General features: G+C 45.0%; 1 protein-coding gene and 1 long non-coding RNA gene across 2 annotated transcripts in view; one reads left to right on the top strand and one right to left on the bottom strand.

Moving 5' to 3' along the window:
* Window positions 1-1359: 1359 nt before the first annotated feature.
* On the bottom strand, window positions 1360-21019 carry LOC142599940 (uncharacterized). The gene is made up of 2 exons (XR_012833439.1): window positions 17308-21019; window positions 1360-17021 (listed from the first exon to the last, which is right to left on the bottom strand). It is a non-coding gene; the product is annotated as an uncharacterized LOC142599940 (long non-coding RNA).
* Window positions 21020-21331: 312 nt separating this feature from the next.
* RAB30 (RAB30, member RAS oncogene family) overlaps window positions 21332-25037 on the top strand; it is a 51773-nt gene continuing 48067 nt past the window's right edge. Inside the window, exon 1 of the mRNA XM_075742420.1 lies at window positions 21332-21975. The gene's annotated coding sequence lies outside the window, so the exon portion shown is untranslated. The remainder of the gene's footprint in view (window positions 21976-25037) is intronic.

Raw genomic sequence — 25037 nt, 5'->3', positions numbered from 1 at the left:
TTAGTGCTTTTTCCTCTCCAAGAGTCATCTTACCTATACAAGGATTTCTGTTGGTTTGATAAGAATTTTTTCAGATAAATTGATGTTGCCAAATACTAATGTCTTTGTTACCTACTGTGAAAAGCAATTGAAATTTTGGCAAAGATTTACGAGAGATCTTAAAAAAATCTATTTGTGTTGGTTTTTTTTTTAATTAAAAGCAAAGTTCCAGATTTTCTTTCAACAAAAGCACACTGTCCATCAGAAAATGCATGGTTTGACAGTGAGATGCAAAGTAGCTTTCCCCAAGTCAGTAGATAAGGTGGGTGGTGTTCTTTCTTTCTAGCTCTTCAGTTAGATTAGAAGGAAGCTCCATGAATTGAATTTGATACTGCTCCTCGGGGTATTTTTCTGGGAAGAAATGTTGTGAGTCTTGGCTAAAAATCTCTTCTCACTTGCCTGGAAGTGGCAGTTTTTGGGGTTCAGTCTACGCTACTAGACCAACGATAGCTTCTCATTGAGGTGAAAATAATCTTTTTGCGTGTACTGTATTGCAAAAGGTTTCCAGCATTTCTTTTGAGAAGAGCAAATCAGTCTCAGGATGGTGTTTTCATCCTTACTTACTTAACACAGCTGTGTTCCAGCAACGCTGACGCTCACGGGACCTTGCATAGGGGCTAAACCAGGCCCCTTCTCTTTCCCACTCCCATGCCAGATAGCTTGCACTGCTAGTCATCTCCCTACCAACACATCTCTCCTCTCTCTAATTTTCAGTCTCAACAAGAAAACCCGTGCATGGGTCAGAAAACAATTATTTTTGCAGTGACCTGAGCTTGTGTGGTCATTAAATAAAATCGTTGCTAGCTTAACTGCAGAAATGCTTCCAAGAAACCCATCTCTCCTTATTCCACCCTGGACAGCCCTCCTATAAAAAAAATATTAAAAAATATCAAACCACAGTGGGCTGGACTCTGCGGCCACTTACACCAGAGTAACCATATAGAGGGTGGGGGGACTGCAGCATTATCAGCACATTATCTCTTATTATCCGGAATAGGCTCTTCCCTGATTCTTCAAACAGGATTTTCCTGTTACTGTGTGTGGGCTGGAAGGTTTAACTACAGTCTGACTCTTCCTACTGCTATGATTTTAATTATCTCCTAGGAATCTTCACGGATATTGAGTAAGGAGGCATAAACCTGCTTGGTAGAGTAGTATCAGCGCTCTGCAAACCCAATCTTTCTAGGGGACAGCTGTCATCATCACACACCAGCCAAGCGACCAACTGCCGCCCTCAACCCTTTACATTAAGGAACAGTTTCTGACTTAAGCCTATTTTGTATCTTCTAAGAAGATTAAAAGAATTAAAGAGAAACCAAGTGACCTGTTTAGTCCATTTAATATGAAGCATATGACACATAGCTTCATCTCATACAGGGCCAGAACAAGCAGAAGGACACGATTATACGTCTTTTACGCTGCTCTTAAGGATTTCCAAGCTGGAATGCTCTGCCTGCATCCATCTCCAGAGGATCCCCAAAGCTTTGTAGTTGCATACACATGCCACCATCCACAGGTCTTGGAAAAACTATCCTATTTTGGTTGTAGCAGAGTAATTGTTTCCATATATGAAAAGGAAAGCTCCTCTGGCTATGCTGCAAAGGTTTTGGGGTGGAAAGTGCCTGGGGGCGGGTAGGATGGGGCATGTGAAGCCATGCCCCTCCCAGACCCTGCCTGAGGGCTCCTGCACAAGGGCCAGGTGAACCAGCACTTCCTTTATCTGTGCTCCGAGTAAATCCCACTCATCACATTAGTGCAACGGTGGCATGTGGGTGTAGGGCACACAGAAGGGACAGAGAATATGGCCTTGAAAGAGGGGCCCTGCAGCAGATCTATGCCTGACAGCCCGCTCTCCGCAGCTGCCAGACAAAATGATAAAAGCACAATGACTTCTTCACATCCTGGGGCTGCCTAAAGCTCAGCCTTTCCAGCTGAGCCCCAGTAACGCCAAACCGAAATGTAATCTTTTTAAGGACTCCATAGACACTACAGTAAAACAATTCCCCGGCTGACCTAAGCGGGGATGTTTAAAGAAGTACTCATCATGTTCTTCTTCAAGACCATCATAAAAGGCCTCGGCTAATTCCCAAGTGCTTTTACAATCCATTTGCCTAAGTTGCTAGCAGGGAAAAAACTCCAACTACAGTTTATCTGCACGTTGTAGGAACATACGGCTGCCTAATTTCCCTGTTTGCAGCACTGTGTTTATCAAAAAAGTACTTACAGTAAATATTGTCAATCATAAACTATCCATAACGAATTACTAAACTGTTCCCTTTACATTGGGAGCAGCTGGTATATTGGGATATACTGTGAGAATCAGCATTTGGAGATGTGCCAAGTGGGACTGGGACAGGTTACTAGCCTGGTCATGATCAGTTCTTGCTTTGAGTTGGGTTTATATGAGACAATACCGTGTTTGGGTAGCTTGGCATGATTTTAAACATATGTAAACAAAGGGTGAAAGTCGTGTATTTCTGTGTCTAATTAACCATTTCAGGGCTGCAAAAGGAAATGGAATCTAGCCCCATAATAAAACTGACCCTCGATAATCTATATATATAGAGAGGGTTTTTTTTATATGATTTAGGCTGCAATTTCAGTTAAGAAATTAGCAGATTGAAATTATTCGGCCACCAAGTTAATACATGTAGCGACAGGACAAGGGGTAATGGACTTAAACTAAAAGAGGGTAGATTTAGATGAGATATTAGGAAGAAATTCTTCCCTGTGAGGGTGGTGAGACACTGGCACAGGTTACCCAGAGAAGCTGTGGATGCCCCATCCCTGGCAGTGTTGAAGGCCAGGTTGGGTAGGGCTTTGGGCAACGTGGTCTAGTGGAGGGTGTCCCTGCCCATGGCAGGGGGGTTGGAACTAGATGATCTTTGAGGTCCCTTCCAACCCAGACCACTCCATGATTCTATAACCCAAATATATACACCCTGACGAGACAGTGAACTGCAGCAGAACTCAGCAGCGAGCAGGCACATAAGTATGTTGCTCAAATAAAATCTTTTTAAATTCTGTCTGCTTTTTCTTCCTGTTAGCAGAAATTCTGGCTTCTCCTTTTGTCCTTTTGCCCCCCGGTTACTTCCATCACAGGAATAAGGAAGTACACAGGTTTGTTTCACTCACCCTATGTGAAACACTGCAAAAATGACACTAGCACATAAATATGTAGAAGGGCACAAATATGCTTTGTTCAAGCTCTGCATCCATTATAAAGGCCCCCATGCTGCAAACTGCAAAGACAAAAGCATTTAAAAGGGCAAAAATCAGACTGATTAATATAGTTCAAGTTAGCTCTCATGAGATGCTTTATGAGTCTTTCTCCTTTGCCTTGCCCTTTTATTGCTCTTTACCTCTGTACTCAGCCTGTGTAAATGTGAATGATCAGAACAACTCGATGCTTCCCGGCCAAAGTTTAGCAATGGGTTTAAATTCAAATCACCGTGTTCTGCAACTTACTCTTCCCTTGGAAGTGTGCAAAGCAGTACACTAAAGACAGGGCAGGGGAACACAGTTTTTTCACAATTAACTAAGGAATTCACGTTATAATTCTGCAAGACACCTAAAGGCAAGCACCTCCTTGTTTTAGAGACAATAAACATATATAATGATACTAGCACCCTGGTGGAGTCAGCAGATCTTTGAGGCAGACCTATCTCCAGTTTTCCCTTGAAACCAATGTCCAAAACCACAAAGCTCTTAACTTCAGAAATCAGATTTTGTTAAAACATAATGGAATACTTTTAAAAAAAATAGAGAACACTTCAAGTGAAGCAGAACAGAAAGTTTCAGCAGGTCCTTTCTTTCACATGCTTCTTTGTCCCATCCTGTTCTTCAAGTGGTTCACCCAACTCATTGTGCTTAACTGCGCCAAAGCATCTCTTCCCCTTCCACACATCCAACCATGGCCGCAGCATGCAAGAGAAGACAGAGGCAGCCTTCCTCCCTGGTGCCAAACACCGCCCTGTGTGTGTTGTTATATACAATGTTCCGGGGAACACGATACATGGTAAAAATAAAGCGAAGGGGTGCTACCCCCGCAGGCTGAAAGAGGGGGCCCGGTGGCTGTGGCTGTGTGGCCCTGCAGCGGTCGGTTAGATGCTCTGCATGATTGCCTACTGTGTCTGGTTTCCAGCTGGCTGTGTATCTAGGTAGGAGTTCATTATAGGTGAATGTATTTGGCAATTGCATGTCTTCTGTTGACTTACGCAGGTGAATGAAGTCACGCTAGCAAATATGTACTGCTTAAGTATATTTATAATTTATAAACAGCTACATTCTCAGTATTGCAAGATAGATAACTGTCATGGTCATTCTTATCAGGGATGTACAGCCTGTGTAATGTAAGGATGTAGGTAGTCGCTTTGGAGAGGCAAGAGGCTGGTGACTTCACACCAGAGCTTCTGTGTGCCTTCAGAGTTTGTGACCCAGGTTGCAGTTTGATGAAGTAAACAGATCTTTTGTCCCATGTATGGGCTGCTTAGAAAGGGTGAATGCACAAACATGAAGCTCACAAAGCACATCGCTTACCTGACTTACAATTTCACCAAACTCATTAAAAACAAAGCGATGCTCTACATTTTATAAGATTTAGGCTGCAATTTCAGTTAAGTCAATCAATTAGCAGATTCAATTTATCCAGTCACCATGTTAACACAGCAAATAACCAGATCGCATAATGAAAGAAATGATTTTTTTAACCTTATCTTAGAATCTAATGAAGGTCTAGTTTTCTTTTAACCAGAGAAACTCAGCTACTGTTTCACCAATAGTTTATTCATATAGTTAACATGTCACTGGAGGACCCTGTCATTACTGGGTATAGGTGGCTGTTGAATATTAGGTGTATATTTTGGTCTTTGGCCAATTAAATGATCCAAGCAGACAAGAACTGTACCTGTGCTCAGCTCAGCAAAGCAGTTACACAAATGCCTGTGCCCCGTCTTCTTTAAATCTCCCTGTTAATACATGTTAGCAGTTTGATGTTGTTCTTTGCCATCACTATGCAATAACACAGAACCTTTTTGAAGATCTAACACGTAGATAGATGACAGTTGAATCATCTCCAGCAGCAGTTTTCAAATAGCACTAGCTTTTTCAGAGAAGAACATGCCAGTGACAGAGTGCTTTCCATTTTTAGCAACCCTAAAAGATACAGCTCACCCTCCTCCTCTCTGACTGTGGCTTAATGACACAATAAATCCAACATTAGGGTCCTCGCTATCCCGCCAGATAACCCGCCATCCAAGGTGCAGATCCAGCTTTTGCTCATACTGTCAGTTAAAATTTATTTAAAAGTTTTGTTAATTTTGTACTGACACACTTAATTACAGCTACTGTCTGTCTGTGCCATTGTCGCTTTATGTCAGACCAGATACCAGTTACCGGCTGTTATAAAATTTGTATGAACTCCATACCACAGATACTGAATAAAATTAATGGAGACGTGGTTGCATGCCCACACCTAAGTGGAACCAAACCCGTATGCTTGGGGACCAACTGGTACACAGATCCAGTAATAAAAATGATGGAAGCAGCCTCACACATGCAGTGCACACGCACTAAAAATAAGACTTGCTTTCACTGAGAAAAAAATAAAAAGTTCAAGCAGCTGTTTGATTTCTTAGGATCTCTCTCCTTAAAGTCACTCTGGGATTTTACCAAATAAGGTGTTCTTCCATAAGGGTGAAAGGCAGAGCGTGCAAGGGTCTTGCTTGAGAAAACTTAACCTCAGCTTCTAGCTGAAATTGCAAATGCAAGACCTACATCAGTATCAATTTTATTTTATAAAAATAATTAAAACTTCTTCAGCACAGTAACTCCTTACATCCCTTCTTTTCTTGTCAATCACTGTCATGATCTCAGCATTTTTAAAGACCTCCAGATTTTTACTGTGAAGGAACAGAAGAAATAATAAGAGCTCATAGCTCATCTTATTAGCTTTTGATGTAAAAACCACAAGACTGTTTGGCATTTTATAAGAGGATATTCCACTCGTAGCTAAACAAAGTTTTCTTGTTCCAGTTATCAAGGGGCTTTTAAAAACCTCCCATGTTCTTCTCTTCATGTGTGAGTGAATATTCAGGCTCGGGAGGACATGGTGTGCTACTAATTTTGGTTGCAGTGTTTCAGGGAAGAGTGAGGAGAAGGAGAGAAATGGCATCATCACTGCTTTAAGTCACTGCTTGGACTCCTGGCTACTTGTGTTCTCAGTTAGATTTCCGAAAGATACAATTGCTCTGTGCAGTGCTTCGCATGTCCACTGCTTGAAGATTGATCTCTGTGTATTTAAAAAAAAAAAAAAAGGCTTTTTTCATACACTCAGGTTTTGCACCATTGATTTGTCTTGGAAGACTGACATGTCTGGCCCAAGCCACACACAACCAGTCAGCAGAAGGGCAGTGAGTGGTATTTTCATGTGCCATTGTACCGATATGCACTTCCTTCATCTTAGAAGCTGCGGCATATGTTAATTCATTTGAAAAACAGACCCTGTAATAACTGCAGACTTCTAATCGCTACGGTCCCACTTGTCTTACTTAAACTCGTCATTTTATTGAGTTGAACTAGCATGCACAGAGATATTCTTACCATAGTAAATCTCTTTCCCTTGGCTTCTCACAAGACAAAACATCTTCTTAGCACTGCTGCAAGGCAGAGACAAGACATCTGCAGGGAAGGGTAGACCCTGCTTTGCTGATCAGAAGCTGCTTTTTGAAACAGAAGTAGCCCTTCCTCCGAGTGTGGATTCTCTTCAAACATGTCACAATTTCCCTGTTGCTAAAGTCCACCCTATCAATTCCTTCCTTGTTGATTTTGGCAGAAAGTTCATCCAAATAAGTAAGTGGTGACAAATCTCTGCTCTAAGAAAGTAGGATCCCACTGGGAAAGCTGAGCATAGCCATGAAAACATTCCACAAGAAAAAACATCACATCACATCCGTATTTTCCTCATCAAAGATTTTGCAAAATTCTCTGTCTTGACAAAGCAATTGTAAGTTGTCATAATGCCAAGGCACTGCATTTCAAATCTGGAAAATTGTTGGATCTTTTACCCCATTGATGTCATTTTGCTTGTTCCATCTTCTTTCCTCTTTTTCTGTGGCATAAGAGCTGGAAAAGACTTGGTTTTAGGAAGGCACGGTGGCTATACAACTGACATATAGATTATACGTGAGTTCACACTGTATCAGCTAGGCCCAGCAACAGGCAAGACCAATAAGCGACTTATGACACTGCCCAAGAGATGAACAGGAATGTCTCACTGGCAGAAAGGAATTAACAACATAGTGCTGTGGTCTCCAGCTATTTTCAGCACACCCATCAGCCAGCGTAGCCACTGAACGTGCAGCTCTTCATCCAGAAGCTGTGTTTTCAGAGTCAAAGTTAAACTACAATAAGCCACCAGGAACAAGACAGACCATCCAACCTGCTTTACATAAGCCCCTGCTTTATTCTGTAGAGAAAGGATGAAGTACCCAACTGTGCAAACCTGATGAAAGAATTTATGTTCTGTTTTCAGACACCTACTTGATTTCAGCCCTGGAAGGGTCAGATGTCATACTGCTGTGATTTCAGTGGCATTAGGGGCTCGCTCCAAAAGGTAGTGAAATGCAATCTGGTGGAGCATTGCAATATCTACTGTCCAGCTGAATCCAGAACTTCTTGGCCCCTAGACTCATTACACTATGGGAGGAGAGTCGGGTGCCTTGGCATACAGTAAATGCAAGTAATTAATCCTCAAAATTAAGAATTTGCTAATTTAACCCAAACGACACACAGCTCACTTTTTAGCAAATTACTGTAGTTCAAATCAGCAGTGATGTAGCTCAAACCTTTTCCCTAGGAAAGGGCAGTAACTGATACAACTGAGACTAGTTCAAGTGAAAACTGTTGCCTGGTATCATCAATCCAAATCCTAGGGGACAGGCAGCAAACAACAAAGAACCTGTACAGGGAAGGCTAAAGGGTTAGAGATGACTCAATATTTCACTGCATCACTGCAAACAGGAAGAGGCTATTTCATAAATCATGGGTCATTGCCATCACTTGGAAGCCCATATGCATACTAACAGGTCATTACAGCAAGGAATCACACACGTGATTTTCCATATTAACCTCAAGCAGAGCGCAAGTGCTGGGCACACTGAAACCCTGCAGAGAGCTCCACAGTCTGCTGTAGACTGGAAACTGTTCCAGAAGAGCCACAGCATATGCTGGTGTCATGAATACACCCCCATGTCTGCAATAACCTTGTCTTATCCTCCTGACCCTGTTCCCCTAATCTGTTAATCATTCTCATGGCATTTCTCTGCGTTCAAACACATCAAGCATCCTTCTCACACCACGGACACGGGTTTTGGAAACTAGTTCAAAAGGTTTGATCCCTGCAGGAGGGGAGGATGCGAATCCTATAAACCTGTGTGGAATTGCCTGTGTTTTGTGGGAGGGAAAGCCAGAGGCTGTCTGCTGTTTGTAGCATTATGGAAGATGTAGCATTATGGAAGATGCCTCTTCAACCTTTTGCTTGAGTTGGTCACCAGGTTGCTCTATTTCTGCAGAGAGGAATGTTACCTGCTTTAGGAGATACTAAGGTCTCATCTGTGCTATACTTCTGCAGTAGCTAAAAATTAAGACTGCTGGTACTAAGTTTTTTTAAAGAAATCAGAGAACTTTAGATAGGAATCCAGTTCTGAAAACATAGTTTCTTAGTGATAAATAAACCAAAATCAAGGACAGAAATTTTTGAATTTTTGTTCAAAAACTACTTAAATATGTGTAGGAGAATTCTCAACAGAACATCTAGTACAGAATATGAACCACTATATATTAGAACATGATAAATTCTCCATCATCACTACTACCTTTATTATGTACAGCTTCCTAACAGATCTCCAGTGAACAACAGCCTTATACTTGTGCAATTTTTCCCACATGGAATTGCACTGATTTCAGAAAAGTTAATAACTATCTACTAATTACATAAGTAACTGTCACACTTTATGGCATTGGGTGTGAAATCTGACACGTAAAATCAATCACCCATATTAAGTCTCTACAGACCTTTAAAGATGAGGCAGAGTATTACGTATTACCCAATATTGGTAACATCAGCCTGTAGATACAGTGCGGGAGCTGTATCTGAGCTCGATGTGTAGGTTAGAAGTCTAACTTTGAGCTACTCTAACCTCTGCTCCCTCTGCAGTCAACAGAAAGGAACAGACACCTCAAGAGACAAATTAGTTTCCCTGTAACACAAGCATGAGAATTGAGCCCATTCCTGCATAATAGTTACTCACATAATTAACTGTCTAGTCATTAACTGTCACACATAGTGGGACTCCACAGGAGAATAATTATGCATGTACAAATAATGTTAGGGATCAGGCTCCTGCTAGCTTGTGTTCTGCAAACTTAGATTCCTGAATTAGGGTAAGAGGTACTGAAATAAATTTTGGGATGTGTGCAGTCCTCTCCACAGGGCATAAGGAAAGCCTCAGCACAGGCTGGGCATCTGTTAGGTGCCTGACGTTCAGCGAGATTAATTCCATTCACTGTTAGTGTATTAGGTTTCAATCCCTAATAAACACTGACAATTTATTCAGAGTTATTTCTTTCAATACTCTCATCCTAGACTGAAGTAGTTCCCAATCAATAGCAACATTATCTCAAACCTGTCTTCCTAAATTTCATTACAATGGTTGGTTATTCTCATCTGGAAGAATATCAAAGCAAAATAAACAGTGAGAAAAAGCTCAAATGAAAATATTTTGAATACTTAATTTCTTATAGATAAATGGAGAATTAGGGGAGAAAAAAGGAAGCACTAAGGCCATCACACTCAATACTCAGCCTGTAAAGTGTTTAAACATTAAAGTAACATATAGACGGTCTTAAAGCCACCCTCTGCTGGTAGAGGCCCACAAGTACAGTGGACTAGCAGTTAGAGCAGCCTCTCCAATTTCAAAGCCAGCAGAGATCAACACCTCTGACATGCATTTTGCAGCACCACGTAGTATTTGGCTACACTGAAGACTTCAGTTGGAGGTGTGACCCGAGCTGTGAGGAGCTTGGGGGACAGAAGGAGCGCAACTCTCTGCCCGTTAGCATTACACGGTGCGGGGATTCTGCAATGGGGAACTCTGCCCTCCCCTTGGCTCCCCTTTCAGGCACATCCAGCCCAGGTTTAAACTTACAGCCATGTCGCCAGGAGAGTCTGCGATGGGGGAAGAAGATACGAAGAGAAGGATTTACAGCTGCTAACGCAACCTGTGTTCTCTTTGCTGCTCTGTAGGCAAGACAGATGGGCTAGTAAACCACAAACCCTGCCTCAACATTGACTGCATAACACATGCATGCATTTAATTTAAAATAAAATACAAATCTAAGGTTCCTGTTTTAAAAATTAGGGTTCCTGTTACGATTTTCACTGTTTTCTAAAGAAATAACACAAAGCCACTTTATGCCTTGGACTTTGAAAAGTGAACATGTTCAGTGATGCCACAAAACTGGACATGTAAATGGATTATGAATAGTTAAAACCGATATTACAAGAAGGTTCAAGAAGTTAGATTTTATCTACAGATAGTTTCCAAGATAATCCTTATTAAAGTAGGAGTGGTAGTCATATACACATATTAATGTATTAAAATGGAGGAGAACCCTACAGAGGTTCTGTTAAGTGTTTGAATCTCTTCTTTAAAACATCAACTAATTTTCCACAGGTTTTCACACATAATACTGTAGGTGTAACATCGTAAGAAGGGCTGAGTTTGCTCAGCCTGCTGACAAGTTTTTGCACTATTGTATTTTAGTGGTGACTGGGTATCTGCAAAACAGCGCTTCGGTCTGAGGCAAATGGCTGTAGGAATCTATCCTCAGGTGTCAGCAGGTTAGGAAGGTGCTACTTTTAATGCAAAAGTTAAAAATATGAAAACGCACATGGAGATTACTTTTCATCTACCTTTTAATTGTAGTTAGATCTCCCCCAAGGTTCAATGGGAACCAGAATGATTTTGTCCCACAGATAAGAGATGCCAAAGTACAGTAACAGCAACCAGATAGTCACACAGATGTCATCCAGTGTAAAACGCGGTCCTGAGGTGTAAATGATTTGCCCACTGAATGTACCAGAAGAGGATCTAGGTCTTCTGAAGTTTGAGCTCAGTAACTCTTGTGGTTTATGACCCAATGTTAACATTTGTTATTCAACTATTCCTGACTTATCAAATATGGATGCATGCAGCTGTAATATAAAATGTGAAAAAAATGCCTACTAAGAAATGTAATTTATATGCTTTGCATAAAAATGGTCATATTTGTACAAAATGGAGAAATTCATTGATTGTAAGTTACATGGAGTATGTAGGGATTCTCTGGCACTTATTTAGCTGAAATAGCTACTGAAAAAAAAGGAAACAGGTCAGACATCATCTTCCCATCAACACTGCTCTGAAAGGCCCTTGGAAAAAGTGTAGAGCCACCTTCCTGTTGTGAGCTGATCAGGGCCTTCTTTCTTAGCAGAGGATTTCAAATCCCTAATGCAAGATTACCATGATATAGCCATGGAAGAACATTTGATCACGGTGCCACTCAAGAGAAGACAAAGTCATGTAAGGTGCTTTGTCAAATTTAGCAAAGGTCACACAAGACTCTACAAAGGTATTTCTTGGACCTTGTCCTCATCAATGTCCCCTTTGTTACAAACTGTGCAAGGACAAACAGCTTTTTTCCCCGCCACAGTCAGCTATAAAAAAAAAGTTCACCTGATGGCACACCAAGACACATCCAGACCTCCTGTATCTAAAGACTTCTTGTGCTAAAGGGCCATGTTAGAGCAGCTGTTCTCAAACAAGAATGGGAATGAGCTTCAGGAAGGGGGACACAAAAGGACAAAGGCAGAAGATAGCACCTCTTGAGACTGGTGTCCCCTCACCTCCTCCACCTGGGGTACCTCCTCCAGGGCAGGGGTGGGTAGAGAGCAGCATCTGGTCAGATGCCTGCACCAGCTCTGGACCTGTTCAGGACATCCCAATAGACAAGAAGGAAAGAACCCTCCTTTCCTCCAAGCTTTCTTTCTTCTTCTTTATAATGATGGGATGCAATATCCAGAATTCTGCAGCCACCGGAATCACCTGCCCTGCACAGCTGAACAAATGCAGAATTATCCTACATATGCAGAAATAACCTACAGGTTGAATGCTGAGTGTGATGTACTATGTATGGGTGACAGGGAGATACTACAGAAAAGGAAATAACCCAGTGTTTGGAAAACCTGTGTGTTGGCACAAAGCCTCCCTTAACACCTATGTATTAGCTAGAAGCAAAGCGGTGACCAAAGCCAAAGGCTGTTTGCGTGTGGACACAAGCACAATAATGCCTTGCAATCCCCGCTGAGCAGTAAATTCAGGGAAGACTGGTAGCCATCCCTTCACATCCCACAGAGGCGAACACTGCCTGGAGGCCGTGCACAGAAAGCACTACCACAACACAAGGGAAGTTCTGGTGCGCATTTCCTTTGGGAGGAACAAGACTGACCAATCAACTGTACCTGAGGAGCAGATCCACCCGCACCAGAGAGCGTGACTGAAGAGTACAGGGAGGCAGGCATATTCCAAACCAAGGACCTATACCTCAATTTACCTTCAGATAATGGAGAAGTGACTGTAGCAAAAGGTTGGGATATTTGAGATGCCATCAGACCCACATGAATGACGCTGCAATGCCACTCAGTATGAACGGCACCAACCTTACCCATCCTGGAGAGCCGCTCCGCCTAAGTGTTGGCAGAAACTTGTGAGACCCCACACGTGATGCGCTTGGCCATGGAAGCGGGTATGTGCCTCGGTATTCATGACAAGGTTAATCCACAGCCAAATAACCTTCTCAAGGATGAGAGTTTAAAGGACAGACACAAATAGAAATTTTAACAAAACAATTCACACAAACTGTGTCTGTTGGAGACCAGACTGTCACGTTCGATCTGTCAAGAGGGAACAGCTACTCCATCCCAAGAGTCTGCTGGCAACACAGAGCTCCTCTATTCTTCCATAATTCCCCTGGCTTATTAATTTACATTTTATAAATTGTTAATTTATAAATTATAATACATATTTTATATACAATAATGTATATAAATGTAGATACATACACTTTATATACATATATACATATACTTCCAGGTATGTTTTTATAAAGATGTTTATAAATATTTATAAATAATTTATAAATATATTTGTTTATAATGAAGAATAAGCAAATTCATTTATTTTCATTGGACCTAGAAAAATAAACTTCCCTCACCCACTCATTTCCAGGAGGTAGCATTGGGACAGCTACAGTCACAATCTACCCTGGAGGAAAGGAGCTCTCTGTGGGCAGGAATTTGCAGGAGGCTAACCAGATCTCACCGATACAAACTAGTAAAGCATGCCTGCCCTTCATCCCCGGTGAGACATAGTAACCCCTTGGCTGTGCAGCATCCTCCTGCCAATTCACGTGAGGATTGCATCTGCCTCTACTTCTCCTCATTTGTTTTTCCAGAAAGGTTAACAACAGCAATAATCTAACTCTTATGGGACGCAATTACTATTTTAGCTGACATTCGCTAAAGCAGAGCAAGTACAGCGAAGCCATGGCACGTCACTCTGAAACAGCTGCCACCGCATCATCCTCATTACAGGACGACACCATTATCAGCACAGAAGCCGTAAATCATATTTACAATGTAAGAGTTCATGGTAGTGAAGCTGAGTTCACTCATATAAGGAGCACTGCAAAAATGTTGATATGGAAAACTGAGATTAGGCTTTTCATCTATCATGTGAAACATTTTAGTACCTAATTATCTGTTTTTGCAGATCTACTCTGCCATTAAATATAGGAGGGATATTTGGCTATGTGTGCTGGGGTAACATACAGCTCTGTAAGTGTAAGAAATTAGTTCCATTGCAAGAGAACATACCAATACTGTCTGCAACAGTTAAAAAAAATTTAGGGGAAAACTGCTCCACATCTTACTCCAGCACTCTTCTCCCACTGGGATTTGTCTGGACTACACCTAGCAATCACCAGTGCTGCTTATAGACATCAAGACTTCTCGAGCTGCCACTGCCTGGCCAGGCAGCTATGTGCACCAAAACATCTGGCTGGGTCATGAGACCTAAAGCAGAAAAATACAGTTAACAAAAGCATCCGCGTGCACAAGGGACACACTGCTGCTGCTCCTCCCCCCCAAAATAAACTGCATCCTTAGACGCACAACTTAATGAGACAGAGGCTTTGGCAACAAGCCCAAGAACTTGACTACTGCTGTGCACCTGGCCACCTATTTTTAGTGCCACGTTGCAAATGCTCTAAACCAGCTCACTGACCTGATCCTGCTTTTAGAAAGCCACACAACTACAAACCTCCTCTGCTTCCACTCTGAGTCACAGAAGAGCACACACAGGGCTGGGACCATGCCTAACACCCTGATGAAGACACTGACAGCTCACTATGCTGCTCCAGGTAGTTGCGTTGGCAATTAGAAGAGCGAACGGCGTACTGTGGCACAGGGGGCAAGGGGCAAAAGACACCACCAATCTCTTTAAACCAGCAACGCCACCACTGCCTCTGCATCATGCATTTGCATTTTCTGAGAGCTCAGAGCGCTGAGGCAATACACCTCCTGGGAATGCATGCCCCTAACGGCTCTACTGGGTACAAAACAACTCTGATACACATGAATCCAGAAGCCGAGAACAAGACAATAGCTCTACTTTGAGCAAGACAGTTTAGCTTAAACCTCTATGCTGGTTTTGAAAACCTCTCCTATATTGCAGCACATGAAACCTACAAAAACACAAAAACCATCTCCTCTTCACCTTGAGCGTCCTAGGTCTTGTGCGTGCAGAAGAGCAAGGATCAGAAGAGATTTGGGGGTCACACAATTCAGTAGGTAAAGTGCTCAAGCCTAATGTGTCCTTTAAGTCTCTGTGACAGCAGCGTGACACGATCTTTTTCATAAAGTCATGCAACAGGAAACCAAGGGCTGTAAGAGCAGCCACTGAATTCATCATGAGGACGCAGCCCTGTGTAAACCTGACCTTTGTGGACTGGGGCCAAGACATAAAGGTCAGCTGCTTACTAGCAGTCCACTAAATTACAGCCTTAGGACGCTGCATGTAAATAACTTGACAGAACGGAGCAAATGACTTCATGCAAGTGGAAACTTGGCCAGGAACCGAAGATACTTACTGTTGTTCAGAGTTTTCCAGGAAGAGGTATTTGCAGAGAAACAGCAAAAAAACAAAAAATGATCAGGTGGTAGAAAAAAGCCAACCAGTGATCATGTACAGAAAGGCTAAAAGTTTGGGTAAACAGCAGAATCCAAGGCGAGGAGGAGGAGCAAAGCCAGGGAACACTGACACAGGAGATGCTATCAAATGATGCTCTCCCCAAAGCTGTGTGCTTTTTCACAGTGCAGCACTACTTACCCAAAAGGAAATGGTTTGTGTGCATTAAGAAATGCTTCAACTGTAATACTGTTTAGGTAGCCACACTGCCAACGCTTCTATTTTCAAGCCAAATAATACAGAAAGCAACATAGCATTCTGCACCACTGCATCCACTAGCTGGAGAACCTGAGAACACTAGCATGCATAACCACGCATTACCAGTTTAGTTGCAGGACTTTCTTCGAAAATAAATAATGGTGCATAACTTGACACTAAATTCCAGCTGTTAACATTAAATGTTTACCTGTGGTTATGGCTTTCATATTCTCCCTCCGTTCTTTTTGTTACAAACCTCAAAAACAAAACCAGGGACAGAACAGTGCTGGAAGCTCGGCATAACTGAAGGCTCACATCACCTTTGTCACAGCCTCAATTTCCCAAAATGTATTCTTTCCACAAAGATATTTTAGTGAGCTTTTAATTTCAGTAGAGTTTCTGTGACCCTTCAAAAAAAAAAAATCCTTGCTGCCTCCGCCCTTTTTTTTTTTTTAAAGGACTAAAAACTAGTAGCATGCTTGAGGATTTGCCAGCTCACAGACTGCTCGTCTGGCACGCACACGTGCATCAGCTGCACAGTATCAGTTACCAACTCAGGTTTACCACTGCACCACAAAAACAGACCTGCCCACGATTAGTGGCAACTGGGGTCGCACCACACCTCCTGTCACCTCAGTGCTATACCCCTGCCTGCTCTCTGCAGTACGGGGCTTTACCAAATGTTGCGCTGAAGAGGGCAGTGCACACACCAAGCACATCTGCACCACCGTTGCCAGTGTTTTCTGCGTGCCAGTTTTCAGCAACCCACGGGTGGGGAAAGCCAGTGATGTTCAGCACAGGGCTCCATCAGTCAGATAGCTCCACAGGAGTTCGATACACCACGCAAAGCTGTTACTTTTGAATCCGAATACTCTCACTTGATGAGGAAGGTTCTGGGTAGTTGCAAATATGCTCTGAAGACAAAATGTGGTCTGCAAACCTATGGTTTTCAGTGGCCACCTTGTGTCACCGCACCTTAACGGATACATCCACATATAGCTGACAAACAGCAGCAGCACATACTCCTCCCCTCTGTTTAGTTTCCCCCACTGCTAGTGTGTGTGCCCAAAAAGCAGTTTCCCACAACTGGAGTTTCTTGTACTCAACACTCTGTGCAGTTTCTCCAAGGCCCATCACAGTGCCCCGATCACCACTTCAACTCCCCTATTCCCAGCCCCTCCTCTAGTATCTACAGCACAAGTACTTTCGTGTTTCAGTATTAGACGAGCTCTCATTTAAATTCAAGGGAGCTAAAAGTTGGGGAGGAAAGTTTTTCTCTCTAGTAAAATGAGTTCTTTCAGAAACCAGTTCTTACAAACCCAGAGACCTCCAGACCCTTTCCTGTTGTGTAACTGCTACTGAACTGCTGCCATGTTTCAGAAGAACATGTCCGTGCTACCTAAAGAGGTTCTTGACTGCTCTTGGAACACTCTTCTTGTGCTGAAAGATAAAAAAAAGTAAACACTTTAAAATTAGTCACTGCAATTATTTTCAGAGAAGCTTTAGAAATTTTTTTGGCTATCCAGGAATACTAGGTTCTTCCAGAAATTGGTTTAACAGCTGTCTCCCCACAATTTCATGGAGAACTCTTAAAAAAGCAGAGAAGCCTTCACTCTTACCTGTTTTTCCAAGCTCTACCTGTTTAAGAACAGACAAAGCAATGTGTTCTTCTGTACTGTTACCATTAAGATACCTGCAAACAATACCATGATATACAAATACTCACCCATTCTACCCAGCTGAACTCACTCTCTCACCTTGCAGCTCCGGAAACTCTTTGGGAAGTAACTCCACAGGAGACAATTACGAACAAAAAACCTTCACACAGCAGCTTCTTCAGCCTCCAGAATCTGAGCATCACCTTTAACGTGAAAGAATTCACACCCTTGCCCCACAGGCTTTGAAGTAAGCAGATGGTCAGTGACACTTCAACAATCCTCCTTCCTCCAAGGGGGCTGTGGACAACTAAGTTTTATAGCTGGGATAATTAAGAAAACAGGATTTTAAACAAAACTTACGTGCCAAGACTAGCAGAGATCCTATCACTCACTCTTAAAATCCATATTCCGCTCTCTTTGAGTGCAAATTAAAATCTTTCCATCCGGCTCATTTGCATACTAGAATTATGTAAGGCCTGACAATTTGCATGAACCAAGACAACCGCACATCCTACCACTTGTCCATGCTGCACTGACACAGATGTTGGCACTGTGACAGCAGAACATCAGACACCTTAAAAATCACATTATCACACATTTGTACACTTAATCTCATAAATTCACGTATTTCTCATGCAGACTGTAGAGGTGGTGTACTATCCAGTGATGGCTCAATTCAGAGCTTCCAAATCCTTGAAGTTTTCATTAAGAGCTTGTCAGAACGCACGCCGAGATATAAAGCCAGGTTTCTACATACGAACTTAACCAATTGCTTCTTTGAGCAAAGGCATCACGCATTCCTACTTATCCTCGTCTTCCGCATCCCTCCTGTGGGGTCTTCCAACTGCTTCTCCTGGTCTGCAGGACACCGGGTAGTTGCTTACCTGAGCCCACAGTGACCAAAAGCACTTCGGTAACAAAGCCAACCCACAGTTTCCACAGTGTAGGATGTCAGCACAGCAGTTCAAGTACACACAAAATGTATCAGCTTCATAGGCTCAGGACCGTACAAACACAGAGGTAAGTTTCCATTAACAGCAGTAAACCAGAGTATACCCACGTACATCAGAAATGCCAAAGGCAGGCTTTGAATTCTGTCATCATGTTGTGTCTTTTCATATGACATGTTGAGACAACACCTGTTTCTGCAATAGGTGTAAGCTTCTTGTGCATCTTGCAACTAAGACCTGTCGGGTCTGAAGAGACTTGGACATTAGCGCTTTCAAGTGAATGGAGTATCCAAGTTTGTGACACACAACACAGGTTTCATCATTACCATCTCCAACAAGTTGTGATCAATGAGTACAATCCATACACGTAAGTGTACCAACACCCCCAAACTGATGAAAGTGACCTATACACACACAGGAAACCATTTTACTTGTCTCTTGCATCAGGCATTCGTTTGGGCGGTTTGTGAAATCAATTCCTTTTTTCCTACATTTCAGTATGCTACAGCAACTCCTAGCTGACACATCAGTGCCATCTACATGTTCAGATAAAAAAACATGGTATAAACAGTGAAATAAAGTTATCTGTAAAGCAGGATGCATCCTTGTCTCCTCCTCAGAGGAGTGGCACTGACACAAGGGGGAAGGGGAGGAAGAGAAGGAATCAATATAGGGGAAACCAATTGTTTCTAAACCAGTTTAAGTAACAAAGCATACTGTCAGCAGACTATCTCGGATGAAGATTTCGCACACACGTTTTCTTCCAGTTATCGAAAAGACAAGCAAGCCCCCTCCACCCAACTACTCCACTGCAATACTTACCATCATTACCTGGTATCAGCTGCACAGATACAAGCATAGGCTGAAAGTCTACAGCAGGCAGCTGCTGTGACAGAAGTCATCATGCCACTGCCCCTTTTTTCCACCCACAGCACACCTAATCTAAAGGTATCTGCGTAGAGAAGAATCAGAAGTAGAAAAGAAATAAAGGCGGCTCTACTTGTAATTCAGAATTCTTCAGATGTATGCAACTGCTACTGAAAGTTACAGCAGCATTACACTCCTCCCACCCCTTCTCTTCAGTGATGAATATGGCAAAACTGGACAAGCTGGGGGTAGGGAGAAGCACCTCCTGTCCCAGGACACTGAGCATTTTACAGGAAGGCAAGCAACTGGTTCAGATTCTTTAACTGGAGGGAGCTGGATTTAAAGAGAAGAATGGCATGCACTGCTGCAGTATCAACAAATCTTGAAAGGCTGCAAGGTTCAGGGTAAGTAACTGCATCGTAGAACATCTCATGACATCCTTCCTCCACCATTCAAGTGTATCCTCAGGCAAACAGAGTACTCTATTTGTGTAGTTATCGTGAGGCAATATCCTGTGCAAATGCATTGTACTTACCTCCAGGAGGAGCCAAAGTATGAAATAAAAACGTGTAACCCCGTTTTTCCTGAGCTATACCACTACTGGACTTTAGCTAAGACTTCCAGTGAGCCTGTGAAACTCTTCACCGCTCTTTTCAATGGAGTATCTTCCTGAAGTAATAAAGTACTTTATTTCACAGGAATCAGCTGTAACTAGAAACAGTGTTATTTCACAAACCATGCAATACTTTCAGTACCCTCCCAATTCTGAGCAAAGATCCGACGTGTTATTTCAGGGACCTCCAGTCCCCTTAAGCCTAACAGAGATTTAAGTAATCACTCATTTGGCAAATGGATCACTTCCCATTCCCCCACACAGAGACTAGCACAAGCTGGGATCATGTTCAGTAAAGTCTACAATCCACTGCTCAAAATCTAGCCTACCTCCTATGCAGCAGCCAGAGGGTACGCTGAAACCCAGACAGTGCCTAGTCAGCTGGCTAAGCCATGCCAACGCTAGACAGCAAGCACAAGTAAGAAAACAGGGAACCAAAGTAGCTTGGCTGCTCCCCATACCACGCTGAGAGGTCTTACAACGTTTTATACATTCCCTCTGCTCTTTCAAGGTTGATTTATGTCTCTATGGGCATACTGAGGGCAGCTGCCTTTAGGAGAGAGCAAAGCTCCTCCTGCTGGTCACACCAAGCCACGTATCTATGATAGCTGAACACTATTAGTGCAGTTATCAGACAGAAGCCACAATCCTTGAAAGAGCCCCAAATTAGCAAACACAGGCTGTCACCTGGTGCATGACAAGGGCACGTTTCAGCCCGCTCCCTGCTGAGGGCCTCCCCCACCAAGGCCAGGCCAAGGGCTCAGCCGTGCTGTTTAAACCACAGTCTGCACTTCATCCCAGGTGAAGGCCAAACACCTCAGCAGCTCCAGCCCCCCTCACGGGGCTCCTCTTCCCGGAGGGGACAACCCCAAGGGCCACCGGAGCCAGCACGGTTTCTGCACGACACACAGCAGCCTCCCCCTCCAGACCTAGCACCGTCCCAGCCCCGACACGCACCGCAGCCGCCTGCCCTCACAACCGTGACCAGCAGCCCCTCTCAGCCGCTACCCCCCCAGCTCCTTCCACGGACCCACCTCAGCGGGCACCGCTCCCGCACCGCCGCGGCCCGCCCGCCTTCAGGGCCCCGCTGCCAGGGGCGCACGGCCCCCTGCGCCCCGCAAAGGGGGCGAGCCCCAGGAACAAACTCCCACCTCGCTCCCGCCACGGAGAGGCACTGCCCTACCAAGAGCTGGCGGGCACCCAGGGACAACCGGCCGCTACGCGATGTCCTTCGGGGCCCTCTACAACCCGCCGCACCCCCTCAGCTTCCCCCTTCTCTCTCAGCCACTCCTCAGCCTCCCCCTTTTCTCTCACCCCCTTGACACAAGCCCGCTTCACCCCCTGAGCCAAAACCTGACTCCCACCCCCCTCCTTTTCCGACATCTTAACCCGGTTCCCCGGTCGCTCCTCCCGAGCTAAAAGCATCCCACGCCATCAACATGGCGGCCGCCGCCACCTCCTTCTCCAACCCCCTCCCACTCCCTATGGCGGCCGCGCAGCGCGGGGCCTGCCGGGACATCGAGTCCTCGCCCTACGCCCTACCGCGCCGTAGCTCCTCTCAGAGAACTACAAGCCCCAGAAGTCCCCGCTGCTGGCAGGCGTCAGCCAATAGGAAGGCGTCGGCGCGGCCGCTGGCCCCGCCCCGGCGGGCGAGAGGGGTGATGTCATTGCCCAGCGGGGGGCCGCGGGGGCGCGTCGCCGTTCATTGTGCTCCGCCGGTGCCGCCTCCCGCTGCCGCTGCCAGCGCCGGCCACGGCGGGGGGGTCCCGCTCCTGCTCTGACCCCCTAGCACCGGCCCGGGGCGGCCCAGCTTCTGCACCAGCCTGGGGAGCTGTCCTGCAGCGGGGGTGGCTCTGCGCCCGTCCCCGAAGGGGGTTGCCTTGCACCGGGCTCCGCTGCACCCGTCCTGGGCGGGGGGGGGCCTGTCCTGCCCCGGGGGTGGCTCAGCACCTGTCCCGGGGGGTTGCGCTGCACGGAGAGGTGGGCTCCGCACTCATCCCCGAGCGGGGCTGCCTTGTGCCCAACCCCGCTGCGCCCATCCCGGGGAGCTGCCCTGCAGCGGGTGGGTGGCTAGCACCCATCCCCGGGCGAGCGGGCTGCCTTGCGGCCATCCCCGGGGGGCTGCACCGCGCCGGCGGCGGCCCATCACTTACCGCCGGGCGTGCGGGGGGCTGTACCGCACCCAGCTCCGCTATCCCCATCGCGGGGCGGCCCGGGGCTGCCAGCCTTCTCCCGTCGCCGGTGACCGGCTCCTGGCTCCCGCCTCGTTTTATGGTTGTGGAGAGGGAGGAAAAATCCCAAACCAGGTGAGTTCTGCGCTCCTCTTCTTTTTTTGCGTGTGTTTTCCCTCCCCTTTTGACCCCACTCCCAACCCCCCCATCTCCCGATGCGTTTCCCCGCACTGTGCCTTCCCCAGCGGGGAGAAGCGCTGCCGAGCGGGGCTGCCCCGCCTTTCCCCGGCATTGCTGAAAAAGGGGGGGGGGGAAACCCCCCCTAAAACCCCACCCCCCCCCTTAAATCAGAGAAATACCCCGGAGCTGGGTACCCCCCTCCCCGTCCTTCGGGCCCGGCGGGCAGGTGCGTCCCCGCCGCGGCCGCGCTGCGCGTCCCGCAGCCTCCGGGAAACTCCCGCAACTTCGGGATGCTCCGGGCTCCCCGAAACAGCGCGGTCTGGAATCTCAAACACCGAGGGGGGAGCCCTGTCCCGTTAGCCTTCCGTACTGGATAACAGCGGAAAATGAGATGGGTGTTTAATTGCTGTCGTGAAGTGTCCCTGAGCGCCTGTGAGACCCGGTGTTCGGGGCGGGGGGGAAGGGGGGGAAAAAGAAATATAAAATTTTACAAAGTCTAACAGGCAAAGTCTGTTCTAGGATGGGTTTTGGGGTGCCGGTATGCTACGTCATGTAGTTTCTGTGTTTTGACACCCTCGTTCGGGGAAATGGAGGAGATTTGAGTCAAACTGGCTCTCAGTTCCAGCTGCGGGCAGTGGGTCCAGGTTTCCTTTCCAAGTCGTAGCACGAGTTTGCGTCTTCCAAATTGTCGGCTGGACAGCCTGGTGGTTTATTTCAACTGCCAGACTTTCACTCGGGTCTTTTTCCCTTTTATTGTAAATACAAGAAGTGTGTATATTTTAAACTTTGTAAAAACTTTGTGGTCCAGCAGAGCTTCATTTTAGCGTGGCTTTTTTATTTGTTGCCCCATTCCTTGCTGTTTGTGAGGTGCAGTTCAAATCTTTACTTGAATTATATTAGTGCGAGATACTAGATTATTTTTTCCTTCGTGTATAACAGCAGAAGGTTTTATCCCCTTTTACAACTACCTCATTGCTGTAATTGCTCGTGGACCTCAGGCGTCTGATTTTGTGCTGGTGGCAGTGAAATCCATGTACGCAGAGGGGTCCTGCTCGCTTCAAATCTGTCAGCATCTTTCAGTGCCCTTTAAAGTTAATCCGCTCCACAGCCCGACTTGGAGGCTGTTCTGAGAGCAGGAAGAGAGTGTGCAGCCGAGCTGATATTTTTAATTTTTTTTTTTTTTTTTCTTTCCCTCTGCTGCATATCTGCTTCTGCGCTCCTCTTGTGTAACTGGCACTGTGTGTCCTCTGGCAGACTCTCCCTGAAATCGCAGCGCTGGGGGACGGGTGACATGAGTGCAGTGGGGACAATGAAACTCCCTGTTTGCTTTGGTCAAAGTGTAAACACCGAGGCGGTGGTTGGGGTGTCCGTATGCAATGCACGGTGTTTTCCAGCTTCCCTTCTTCGAGTGGGATAAACACGCTGCATCCACACCTCCTCCTTGCAATTATTTTATCTGTGTTTTTTCCTTCCTTCCCCTTTGTTACTGATTCAAAGGGGAAGAACAACAGTGTGTGCGGGAGTTGCCTTTGTTTGGTTGGTCTTTTTTTAACATTTTGATTTCCTGGAATGGCATTTTCCCCTTTATTTTACAAGGGAGGGAACGGGTAATCTAATAGAGGGTTTCCCGTCTTGGCTGTAAAAGGAGAAGTTTTATAGCAGTGATTTTTTTGTTAGCTATGGCGAGAAGGCACTGGAAATGAAGTGATAATTTGAAAGTGTAGCCTGGGAATTGTTCTGGGAAATATTGATACAGAAGCTGGGGAGAACAAGCAGGGAAACCATGGCCAGGGGTTTTGTATTTCAGTAATGCAGTTTTTGTGATGTCCTTCTTTTTGATTCTGCTTTCATCTTTATATCTATCTTCACAAATATGTATTGGTATTTATGCTTGTTTTATTATTTTTCCAAATTATTAGATTTATTGAATTTAGAAAGACTTCTGACAATGTTGTCTCACATGCTAGCGTTTTCAAGCTGTGTTATACTACAGCAAGAAATAGATTACAAATGTAGCTCAGAAACCCATACTGTTAATAAGATGAAATTTTGCCTTACAGGAACACAAATCTAGACACATAAAAATGGACAAAAAGCTGCAAATCACTCAATAGATGAGTGATTGCTGTGAAAAAAGCACAGATGAGGGCCCCTTCCTCTTGAGTAATTTGAGTCCTAATCCTGCAATGTATGCATTTACTGTGATTCAAGAAGTCCCGAGATGCCAATTGCTGGAAACAGAGAGAATATCCCAGGAAGGCAGCACTAAATATTTCCTCTGGTCTTTTACTTTTTCCCCAATTCCTTACTAGTGTCCAGTTTCTGAAAAGGGATCAAGGGCTAGATGGTCTTGTGGCTGTACTCTATACAGTTTTCATGTATTTTAGTCCTGTTCTTAATCAAATTGAGTTTGATACCATTGATTGGTGGCTTAGTAAAGCCAGAAATCACATCTTTGCAAATTGGCTTTATCAGCATCACCTACGTGCCCTGCGCTGTATTAAATTGCCCATCCCAGAACTCTTGCAGAAAGAGGTTCAAGCTGCCCTGGAGCACTTGGGTGTCTCCCAACCTCATGTATGGGGTGACCCAAAGATGAGAGGGGAGCTGGGACAGACTTGCTGCCTCTTAAGCTTCGCTTTCTTCTCAGCATCAGAGCTGAGCTGTGAGAGGATGGTGATTTTTATAGCCTGGAGTTGGGGTCTGGTGAAGCAAGTGGAGTTCTGAAGGGAGAAGTGGATGGATGAGGAAGGCTCTTCAGGGAGGAACTGAGCGGTTGCTTCCCAAACAGGCACGGGGAGGGGAGCATTGGGGGGTGGGAGAAAGGTGTCTGTGAGCAAATTTAACCTCCATTTGTCATCTTCCCATGAAAGAGCTTTTCCCTGTTAGCAGATGTATGCTGTGTGCTCCCCATCTTCCCAGGCCCAGCTGCAGGTAGTAGATTTTGCCCGCAGCCTGAGCTGGAGTGTTGTGGCTCTCTAATGCAAACTGTAGAGCTCCTGGTTTTAGCTCTGGAG

Source organism: Balearica regulorum, chromosome 1 (genome assembly GCF_011004875.1).
Source record: "Balearica regulorum gibbericeps isolate bBalReg1 chromosome 1, bBalReg1.pri, whole genome shotgun sequence".
Taxonomy (NCBI): Eukaryota; Metazoa; Chordata; class Aves; order Gruiformes; family Gruidae; genus Balearica; species Balearica regulorum.
This window is presented reverse-complemented; position numbering and strand designations above follow the sequence as displayed.